Here is an 11,968-nt window from a genome sequence, read left to right on the forward strand (position 1 = left end):
AGCTCAGATCATAAAAACAACATCAGCTGCAATAACTATGCAGACGACACACAGCTCTACATCACCATGTCACCAGGTGACTATGAACCTGTTCAACCACGGAGGAAATAGAAGAAATCAAAGCGTGGATCTGCCAACATTTTCTTTAATTCAATTAAAACAAAACTGAAGTAATAATTTTTGGACCAATAGAGGAGAGATTAAGAGTTAGCACACAGCTTCAGTTGCTTCAGCTAGGAACCACTGATCAGACCTGAAACCTGGGAGTAGTGATGGACTCAGACCTGAACCTCCATCTAAAGACAAAGTGGACCTTCTAGAACCTGGAGAACATTTCCAGGATTAAAGGACTGATGTCTCAAAAGAATCTGGAAAAACTAATCCATGCGTTTATCTTTAGTAGAACTGATCACTGCAACAGTGTTTTCACAGGTCTGCCTAAAAAGTGGATCAGAACGCTGCAGCTGATCCAGAACCTGCTGCCCGCGTTCTCACTAAGACTAAGAACGTAGAGAACATGGACCCGGTTCTGAAGTCCTCACTAAGACTAAGAACGTAGAGAACATGGACCCAGACACCCAGACCAGCAGTATGACACAGAGTTCCTTGGGCTCTGTTTTCATTTGAGCTGTTTTAAGGCGAGAGTCATCTGCACTCCTTGGACGATCCTCACAGACGAACTCGCTCACTCTGAACTTTGTTTCCTTGTCGTACTAACTTGAGGGAATATCTTGATTTCTTCACAGCAGCTCAAACTTTTCTTTCCTTTCTGCTCTTTAGGGACTTTGGCCTTAAATCAAAACTGATCTGTATCATGATCTTCTTTATATGATTCATCCTTCACTCATTTGCCACGTTCCTCACCCCTAATGGAGGCCTGTGGTCTGTTTACCCTCAACACGGCCTCCGTGGGCACTTCTCCATCCAGCCCAGTGACTTTTTAACTCTCCTCTCGCTTTAAACCCACACAGTGCTTTGACTGTAAGTCCATCCTTGGAGGATCCGGGGCCGAAGTCAGAATACGGAGCAAACAGCTCTACTGTAAATCTTGCTACATGCGATTCAAAAGCTAGTGATCGATCCTGCTGAGCCCACCTAGGAAAGGGTTTAATTTCTCTTTAAGCAAAACCTTGATGTTCCTCCTTTTTCTTTTTATTTTTAACTGCTCAGCTAACATCTATGTGATGCAGGCGTGCTTCAACAGATCGACGAGGAGACAACAACCCATGAACTTTAAAGTAAACGCTGAAACCCATTTGCAATAATAAGCCTGGCCACCAGTGTCCATAATTGTACCCATTTGTCATTACGCGCCGCGAGTGAGAAGATTTTGTAGAAGTTATCTACCTTAATCATCATATTGTATTACACACTTTTACTGTACGGTAACCTTTAACAGGGAGAGAATTGCCAGGATTGGAGTCAGGGACATAACAACTAGATGCAGAGAACATGGAGGGCTATAGGTACCATGAAGGTTGACATTCAGAATGACCATCATCAGCTTCTCTTAAGCTCCTCATAACGAGCCGAGCAGCTAAGTCCCGCCCACCAATCACACCTGAGAGCAGAGAGAGAATAGCAGACAGCACAACCCAGATACCTGACAATATAAACAAAACTCCATTCAAACATTTAATTGAATGTCTCTGGGGCTACAATTCCATGGTTTACTAACTTTGAGCTAAAAAATATTTCTAAGCTTTGAACTTTGATGTCAAAAGCTGAATTAGAGATGATTATTCATGCTTTTATTTCATCTCATCCAGACTATTGTAACAGCCTTTTTATGTGTTAGAGAGAGAAAGATCTTGACCGTTTCCAGTCAGCCCAGAATGCTGCTGCAAGGCGTTTAACCCACACACAAAAGAGACGGCACAGTTGTGCTCTCTTTAAATCGACTAGTAGTACATTTTAAAACGTTGGTCTTTACTGTCAAAGCCCTGTGGTCAAGCTCCGGCCTAAATCCTCGACCTTCTAGAGTCAAGCTTCCCCTCTCGTTTGAGATCCTTCAGTCAAACCTATTTTAGGACCAGGGGGCAGAGGTCCTTCATTGCCTCCGTCTTTGTGCTGTCTTGACTCTGTTGGTTCTTTTAAGTGGCAGCTGAAATCATATTATTTAATCTTTTATTTTCTGTGTTGCCTTTGTGGTTCTTTTATTTTGAAGCATGTTTTTATGTTTTACAAATAAAGTTTACTTACTTCCAAAGTTTGCTTCATTGAATTTAAAAAGTGAAGTACCAGAAAGCCGCGCCTCCCTCCATTTTGCCTTTGTTCAAACTGAGCTAGAATGAAGGCGTTTGGCTGGCAGACAGTAATGAGCAGCTGCAGTGAAACATGAGCCTGAGAAATAAAAAGTTCAAGTCAAAGAATCAAGGCTTTCTCCCCCTTAATAGATCCTCCTACAGATATGTATGGCGGCCTGTTGCCAAAAACTGAGAGCGCAGTGGAAACCACAAGCAACTGAGTCATAATTGTTCCCAGAAACGTTTTGTTTCACCAGAAATTGTGCTTAATGTTCTTGATCACATAGTTTATCTACAGCTTTTACCTTTCCCCCACTTTGTACAGCTGTGTATTGCCACAGAAACTGTGCCGTTTTTAGCCTGTAACCTTTCTGGTTAGGATGGAAAATGTCTCAGGACAAAAACATAAAACAAAATCAGTATGGTTTATAGAAGTGTGAAAGCCCAACTCCATCTTCATACAGAGAGGAAGATGGGAAAAACATTCCCTGGTTAGGCCGTAGGCCAGAATCTGTAGGATGACTTTTTGTATGAACTGTCAGGGGGCAACTTTCTTCCACCGGGAAAAGTTGCTACACATAGCAGTGATCTCAAAATACCAATGTTCCCACGTTTTCACTTGCACATTGATAAGTTATAGCCAATAAAAAATCTAAACTGTGCCGCTCCGGTCCAAGAGGTCACGTGATTCGATTTTTGCTGCTCAGCCAATCAGATCGCTGTATTGTCAGATGAGCGAATTCATCGGTTCATCATGGCTGGGCCCGTAAGATGTTTGTATGCATTTGATTCCAGACAAAGAAAGCCCAATAATAGCATTTTATGGCGCCAGTTGGCAGAGATCTTGATGGCAAGAAAAAAGAAATAGCCCAGACCATCCATCCATCCATCCATCTATCTTCTTACACACTTATCCCCGCTGGGTTCACGAGGGGTGCCGGTGCCGATCTCCAGCTGTCAATGGGCGAGACGCGTTGTCTCGCCCATTAAAACAAAATTCTACAAATTCTGGCGGGGATAAGTGATAACTCGTTTGGCACAAAGACACCTGTCACCTGTGCTATCCTAGTGCAGCAGGTCTTGGTGATATCACAGTAAATTGGGCAAAAGTCTGGACTATTTCTGCCCTGCGATGGACTGCTATCTGTCCAGTTTATACAACGCGTCTCACCCATTGACAGCTGGAGATCGGCACCAGCACCTCGCAAACCCAGTGGGGATAAGCGTGTTAGAAAATGGATGGATGGATGGATGGATGGATGGATGGATGGATGGATGGATGGATGGATGGATGGATGGATGGATGGATGGATGGACTGGGCTATTTCTTTTTTCTTGCCATCAAGATCTTTGCCAGCTGGTGCCATAAAATGCTATTTTTGGGTTTTCTTCGTCTGGAAACAGATGCATACAAACATCTTATGGGCGCAGCCATGATGAACTGATGAACTCGCACAGCTGATAATACAGCGATCTGATTGGCTGAGCAGCAAAAATCGAATCATGTGACCTCTTGGACCGGAGCGCCACAGTTTAGATTTTTTTTATCGGCTATAACTTATTAATGTGCAAGTGAAAACGTGGGAACATTGGTGTTTTGAGATCACTGCTATGTGTAGCAAATTATCCCGGTGGAAGAAAGTTGCCTCCTGACAGTTCATACAAAACTTCTTAAGGAGATGTCCTACAGATTCTGGCCCACGGACTTGGTCTGATGAACCTCGTTTTCATAAAGTTGAGTCAGGGCTAGACAGAAAATGTGGTGGATTCATGGTGCCTGACGTGCTTCAGCGTCAGAGAATAAAACCTGGGTGGTTTATTCTATGGTGAGTTGTTTGAACGTTAGTGTTGGGGAGGGATTAAATCCACGGGTGGAGGGGGGGATGGATGTTCTGGTGGGCCTGTGTCCGGCCCCCTGTCCCGGTCCTGGTCTGTGCCGTCTCCCGGTGCGGGTTTTGCTTGGGGGTGGGGTTTGGGGTGGCTCGTGCGGGCTGGCTGGCCAGGGTCCCCCCTTATTTATTTATTTATTTATTTTTTTGGGGGGGGGGGGGGGAGGACGTCTGGGGGGGGGGCTTATGTTGTGTGAGCCTCGCCTCGGACGGCTTCCTTCACCTCCTCTCGTATTTAGACATTGAGGGTTCTGGGTAGTTGCTTGGAGGGGGTGTGCTGGCACAAGCTTCCTTCCGGAGGGGGGGGTGGGCTGTGCCGTGCACCCCCTTCGACGCTCCCAGTTTTAAACACACTTGAGAACAACATGCAACAACACAACATCTGAGCGGGCGTAGGGAGGATCGGGGTCTTTTGTTCTCCGATGGCGTTTTGTTCTCCCGTTCTCCGATGGCGGGGAGGGGCCCGCACCTCCTCCAGGCGGCGCCTGGAGGAGGTGCGGGCCACTGTGTCCGGGGTCTTGGCGGGGGGCTGCTGCAGGTAGCCATCGGCTTACCGGGTCTGGGGCTGACGCCCTTGCTCCCCCCAGGAGGGGTGGGGGGCAGGGGTGGATGGGGTAAGGTGGGGGAGGGAGGGGGTTTATTAGGAATTTAAGGGGTGAGGGGGGCTCTGGCTGGGTGGCCCGTACAGGTCATGCTGGCCCCTCCTCTTGGTGGGTCCTGGTCCGTGGGGCGTCCAGTCCGGGGGCGGGGCCGGGGTTCGGGCACAGGCAGTCGCATAGTTGAAGTGTGGTGACCCCCCCTCTTGTGAGTGTTATGTGGGAATGTGTACAGCGTCCTTTTTTTTCGTAAATCTGTGTGTGGTGAGTGGGGCACTAGAGAGGGATGGTGTGAAAGAGTTTTTTTTTTTTTTTTCCTCCGGGTATGGGTCCGGTCCACTCCCTCTCCCAAGAACATCTCAAGTCTCCGCTAGGTGCGGAGCCCATCCCCCCCACGTCCTGCCCTCCTCCGCTGCGCTGGCGGCGCCTTTGGCCCTCTGGCGCGTTGGTGGGCCTCGTGTTTGGGGCGGGTTCTCGGGTGTGTCCCGGCCCATTCCCGGTGGCTGCTTTGCGCAGCCTGGCCCCCCGGGGGGGCCACGGGGGCGGGGCGCCCCTGGGGCCTCTGGTCCTCAGGGCCCCATGGCCGGGACCACTTCAGCCGGGCTGGCTGCCGGCGGGGCCCGAGGGCTCGTCCCCGCGGCTCTTGGGGGCGTCGGTGTTGCAGTGGCTGTGTGATATCCCAGATTCGGACTCAAGATTCAATCACGACAGGTCAGTGACGTTTCAAACAGTTTATTGAGAAGCAGGGTTGAACAGCGCTGGTTCTCGAGCGTGCAGCTCTCGCTAACGGGTTGGAGCTCCCTGGAGGCAAAGGGACAGGTTAGAGGCTGCAGTGACAGGTTAGCAACGTGGAGCTGGCGGAGAGACTAACCTGATAACGAGAGAAGCCCGGGCGCAGAGAATCAGCCAGAGACAGGTGGGGGGGTTCGGGAACAGGAGCCGTAGAGCGACCGGTCGGCAGTATGGGAATTTACAGAAGCATTGTCCAGGGGCAGTCCGGGTCCGGTAACGGGAGTCCAACAGAGGTACAGAGGGGAAATCCAAAGAGCAGGTCTAGGTCCGGTCCAGGTCCAAAAACAGGCAGGCTCAGAATAATGGCAGGAGCAAGGCAGAAATCCGGTAATCTCAGGCGGGGGTCAAGGCTCCAGGCAGAAGACAGAACAGGGAACGGGCAGGCTCGGAAACGGAGGGCATAATCTGGTCAGACACAGACAGGCAGAATAAGGAACGCTGGAATGCTCGTACGAGTGGCTTGAGACAATCTGGCACTGGAGGCTGACTTGGACGGATCTTATATGCAGGTAAATACAGGTGGAACCAGTAGGGGTTGATTGCAAAGAGGGAGGAGACTGAACAGATGTGTTGATAGTGAGCAGGATCAGCTCCAGTGCCAGGATTGTCACAGGTTGGGGGATTTCCTCGGGGCCGTCTCTCCTCTTTCCTTGGAGGGGGGTGGCGGATGTCCTGTGCCGGCCCCTGTTGGGCGCCCTACTTTGGGGGCCTCTTTGGGAGTCCGGGGTTATGGGTCCCCTGACTCCTGCCTCTGTGCTCGGGGAAGGCGGGCCTTTGGTTCTCCACAACCACTATCGAGCTACTTCCCTCTGGATAACTTTCACCTAAACTAGTGCACTCTCACAAACTCACACAGGTGCAGGGTTCCAGGTATTAGGTGTTCACTTATATACAGAAAGCCTGTAATTTATTTATTTATTTATGTTCTTTCACCCTCTTTTTTTCAGGTTTCACTTTACACATGTCAGCTAAAATAATAATACATATGATTTAGCAATGGCATCTAGGTGTTACTCGATTGTATCTGTTACTTTATGTCTGTTGGTTGTGCTGTTCTTTTTGCATCTCTTTCCAGGTGATGGAGCAGACGGAGGACGTTTTATCATTCTCTCCCTTTTATCTCTTCTTTCTTTCACCTCTTCTCCTTCTTTTCTCTCTCTTATTGTTCTCCCTTTACTCTCCCATTGTAGTGTCCAAATAATTTGAAGTTTACTCTGCAGGAATCACAATAAAGCTATTAACATGCATAAATCAAGCGGAGCTCTATGGCGAAGCTGTTTGCTCCACTTGTGAAAGCAAAATCTGTCGAGCTCTATCTGGCATTGAGACATCAATTCCTATTGCCACATTGCTAGACAGGACACTGGGGAAAAAAAAGAAAAAAAAAAGAGAATAAAACCTGGGGATTTTTTTCAGGAGAACAATGAGACTTTTCTGTTCTCCTGAAAAAGCATTTGAACTGAGTCCTGATTAGTTGCTTTAATTACTAATAATGACTTCTAACCTGATTGTTTGATTATGCAGTCTTTGCTTAAGCGGTTGAATTTCATTGCAGTGTCCACCCTGAAGTAATGATGACGTTCAAAGGGAAATATTATTTTATTTCAGGATGGTTTCAGGAACTTGGAACATTTTCTGGCACCTTAGGAGAATTATTTCCTTTATTTTTTAAAAGAGTTCATGTATCAAATATTGTCCCGATGTCTTAATCTGACTGGTGCATCCACTGTGGTGGAATAAAAAACAGCAGCTTGGGAGGAGTTTTATATTTTACAGACAAATGTGAGTCACCAAAGCTGTTTTCCCATGCATGCTATTATCTAGATTCCTGAAATGATGGTCTGCTTTATCTACTGAGGTCCTGTTTGCTCAACTTAGCAGTTTGTGCCAAGAATAATCGCCTCTCACTCTCTGTAAGGCGACTCCAAGGCTTATTCTAGGAACTGTGCCCAAAAGTTTCTCCTCCACAAACAGACGTGATGAGGGACCAATGGGAGGTCGACTCAGCCGCCTCTTTATACTACGGAAAATGTCTGTTAACGCAGCAACAACAAGCCTCTGTTCTAACCGTTCAGTCGTCACAAATCAAAGCTGCCAGTATCCTGTGCAAACACAGGAAAACAATCAAAAACCCAAATCATGACAGTGACTTCATTATATTGAAATGAGTTAGACACCCCTGATCTGAGGCATTTGATGGGGTCAGCCACTGTGAATTGTTTGATCAATTAAAACAGAGCGGCGTTCCAGACAGCATGATAAGAATTTTAGTTTACTGGTATTCTAACCAGAAAATGCAGGTTAAATGGGGCAATAACATCTCTGCCTCTTTATATTGTAAGTAAGAGTGTGCGTTAAGGGGGCCTTCTTTCACCAGCCCTGTTTTACCTGTACATGGATGACTTGTCAATTAAACCTCTATAAAACTGCATGAATGATACTCTGATATTTCACTTTATGCTGATGATCTGGCTGCCGTCTCACCCAGCAGTGCTGGCTTTCAGCAGTCAGGAAGTCTGCTCTGATTATGGGTTGAGATACGATACTAAGAAAACATCTGTGCTAATACGCAGGACCAAAGCAGACAACACCTTTGTTTTCCAGACTTTTGGCTGCCGGGGCAAAAGTTAAATGTTTGTTCAAGAATCAAATATCTGGGTCACTACATCACAATGATGTACACAGGAAGTGTCACCTGTTGTATGCCCAAGCAAACACCTTTTTGGTGTAAAGTTAAAAAAGTAGTATGCAGACATTTAAGGCTGCGTATAACTGAATTCTGCTAAAAAAAAATAACAGAGGTTTTGTAATGCATACGTCACTGTGACGGGGTTCTTTGTTCCTAAAGAATCCAGGCTCAGTCGTGTTAGCGTGATGGTGCTTTATTGTGCTCCTCAAACCAAAAAAAGGGGTGCCAAAGCAAATATATACATATGTACAAAGTCCTCTGGGCCTCAGCCTCCCTCCAGTTACCAGCCATGTAACAAGGAAAAAGAAATACAAAATGGCCGCCCTTCTTCCCACAGCCCTCAATAAATAGCTTAGGCCCCTCCTCTCAGGCTTCATTAACCCTAATTTTCCCATATAAATCAGTTTTATTCAAATATTATTATTTCTACATAATACAAATTAATATAGAAAAAACACATACATTTTACACTTTCAATCCTTTTCATAGATTCATGGAATCATTTATACCAACTTTTAAACATAAAATAAAAAAAACAAACAGCTGGCAAACATTTCACAAGTCACATGTTGGTGATGTCACTTCCACCCATTAACAAACCTGCCGTTTTAACTGACTGGGCGTTGCTTCGGGTTTGAACGGAGCAATGACGCCAGCACTGGGAAAATGGTAAGGCAACACAGTGTGCGCACACACGCAAGTACACACACACACAGAGACAAACACCCACAGTATACCCCACTGAAATATTAAGTTTTCCAATGCGGACCTAGTCAAATGCGGGACATTGTTTTACATTCAGACCCTTTAAAAAAAAAAAAAAAAGCATGTCATGCTAAATTAGCCTGAGCTAACGCTTTACTCTTCAAGTTTTAAATAAAACATAACAGTGAATCATGAGGAGGTCCCTGGTTGGTCACAGCGTTTATCAGCTAAATTGCTGGAAGCCAGTGAATAAACGCTGAAAGAGGACGTGGCCACAGGTGGAAATAATTCATTAATTAACTGCTGGAGCAGCGACAGCCCCCTTACCGATGGAAGTTGTTGTCAGATGGTAAATCCGCTCCACTTCCTGGTTTGCATGAACCCAAAGAAAACCTTTGACCAACGCTACTTTCATTCATGCATCTGTGGCCAGTTTGAGATGTTCTTCCAAAAGTTAGAATGATTGAGCACCGATAAAGCTCAGATTGGCAGATGTCTGCTTTGCAAAGACCCGCCCTACTCCCTTTCTGATTGGCTAATATTCCGGTTCTGCCAGGTTTCATTGGTTGAGAGCAGCTTCAGTTTAAAACCTTGAATAAAAAGTGTAGACGGAACAATTTGCGCTCATTTTCCAAATGACGGAAATCCGTTGCGGCGACGGAGAACTTTAAACCCTGCTCTAGTGCCACATTTCTTATTATGGAACTGCCAATAATCAAGGTCGGCTCCTCAGCGGGTGTGTCGCTGAGTGGTGAAAATCTATAAGAAACACAGACGGGCTGGTGGTGATCTGGGGGCTAGGATCTAGAGCTATGTTTCCTACAAAACATCACCCAGCCAGCCTGGTTACCCGGCTGTTCGGGCGCTGCTGCTTTTGGTTCGCTACGTGAAGTTACTCTATGCGGCTCCGCGCTAGCAAAGGAGCGGCTATCAGCTGGTTTTTCAATAGGACGGGCCGGGTCTACAAAAACACTACATTTATTACATGTACCATTATCACTAAAGGAGGCAGAGGAATAACTGAACATCTGACACAGAGAGCAGCAGATAGGAGACTTAGTCAAAGACGGAGAAGCCATTATGAGGCTAAGGCTTGGCTAAAGCTAGCCTAGCGCCCTGTTACCACGCCAAAGAACAAACCGTGTGAAACACGAGGAGTTCCCAAACGTGTTGAGCAGCCACAGAAAATGTTTTAAAAGTGCTTATGTTTGGAAACAGATGTTACAGCAAAGAGGTTTAAAGATATAAGGCGAGAGAGCATGGAGCAAAAATCCATCGTTCACACAGCAACAACAGGAAGTGACACAATATGCCTTACCGCAAACAGGAAGTTCCACCTCGTTGGACCTTCACAAGCAACTGAGTCATAATATTTCCCAGAAACATTTTGTTTCACCAGAAATTGTGGTTAATGTTGTTGATCACATAGTTTATCTACAGCTTTCACTTTTCCCCCACCTTGTAGAGCTGTGTATTGCCATAATAACAGAAACAAATCAGAAACTGTGCTGTTTTTAGCCTGTAACCTTTCTGGTTAGGATGGAAAATATCTCAGGACAAAAAGATAAAACAAAATCAGTATGGTTTATAGAAGTGTGAAAGCCCAACTCCATCTTCATACAGAGAGGAACATGGGAAAAACATTCCCTGGTTAGGTCGTAGGCCAGAATCTGTAGGGTGACTTTTCCTATGAACTGTCAGGGGGCTTTCTTCCACCGGGATAAGTTGCTACACATAGCAGTGATCTCAAAACACCAATGTTCTCATTTTCACGAGGGAACAAACTGGAAGAAGAGACCTTGACGAGCCTGGAGAGCTACCTGGATGAGTGTTTTGACAACATCGTGATGGGGAAGAAAAAAAATCCCACGGCCACAAACACACCTTCACTCAAACAAACCCGGTCTAGCTCTACCGGTGCCTCAACTTCCACTCTGTCTCCCGACAGGAGCTACAGCGACGTCCTGGAATCCATCGACAAAAAGCTTACCAGCCTGGACGCTCGCCTCGCCTTGGTAGAGGTGCTCCACAAAGAGTTCCAGGCTTTGAGGGAAGCGGTCGAATTTAGCCAAGCCCAGCTAGCTTCTGTTGCCGCGGAAAATGACGCGCTGAGGGGGAAAGTCACGGAGCTAACCGAGGGGTTGACGCGGCTGACCGGCGAAAATAAGAAGATGAAAGAATCCATTCTGGACATACAGTCGCGAAGTATGAGAGACAACCTTGTCTTTGCAGGCATCCCGGAGCGCCAAGAAGAGGACCCTGAGTTTGCTATACGTGAGTTTCTCCAGCAGAAGCTGAAAATACCGGCGGATCAGGTAAAAAACATCACCTTTCATCGCGTTCACCGGCTCGGAGGTAAGAAACCCGATAAAATCTGCCCTCATCCGATTGTAGCCAAATTTGAGCATTATAAACAAAAAGTGTTTGTTAAAAGCTATGGCCGCGAATTGAGAGGAACGGATTTCAGTGTTAATGACCAGTTTCCTACGGAAATCCTAGACCGTAGGCAAGTGTTATTTCCAATCAGGAAAAAATACATTAATGATGGCGTCAGAGCTAACAGACAATGGTCAGTTGTTCAGGGATCAGAAGATCACTCCTTGGCTTTATTAGATGCACAAAGGGTGGATTTATAGCTTGTCACGCTTGGAAAAAAAAATGTGTTCGGAACACGGTGATAAAAGAAATAAATGCACAGCTCAAGAGCACGTTGGCACGGTATGGTTGTTAGTCACGGTTGGGTACACGAGGCATGGGTGATGGTTATTTCTCTTTCATCTTTTCTCACTCTTTGCACTTTCTTAATTCTCTGTCTTTCTTTATATTATTCATCTGCTCCTTTCCTGCTGACCAGGAAATCACAAGCACGTCAGATGATGCTACCTGGGTTTTTGTATAACTGTTCTTCTGAGGACATGCACTTTTCAACTTCTCACTTTCACCTATGATGAATGTAAAGTTTGTGTCATGGAATGTGCATGGAGCAGGCACCAGGGAAACACAGCTAAAGATCTCTAACCAGCTTACAAGATTAAAGGCAGATGTTGTCTT

This window comes from Fundulus heteroclitus, chromosome 17, assembly GCF_011125445.2.
Source record: "Fundulus heteroclitus isolate FHET01 chromosome 17, MU-UCD_Fhet_4.1, whole genome shotgun sequence".
NCBI classification, from domain to species: domain Eukaryota; kingdom Metazoa; phylum Chordata; class Actinopteri; order Cyprinodontiformes; family Fundulidae; genus Fundulus; species Fundulus heteroclitus.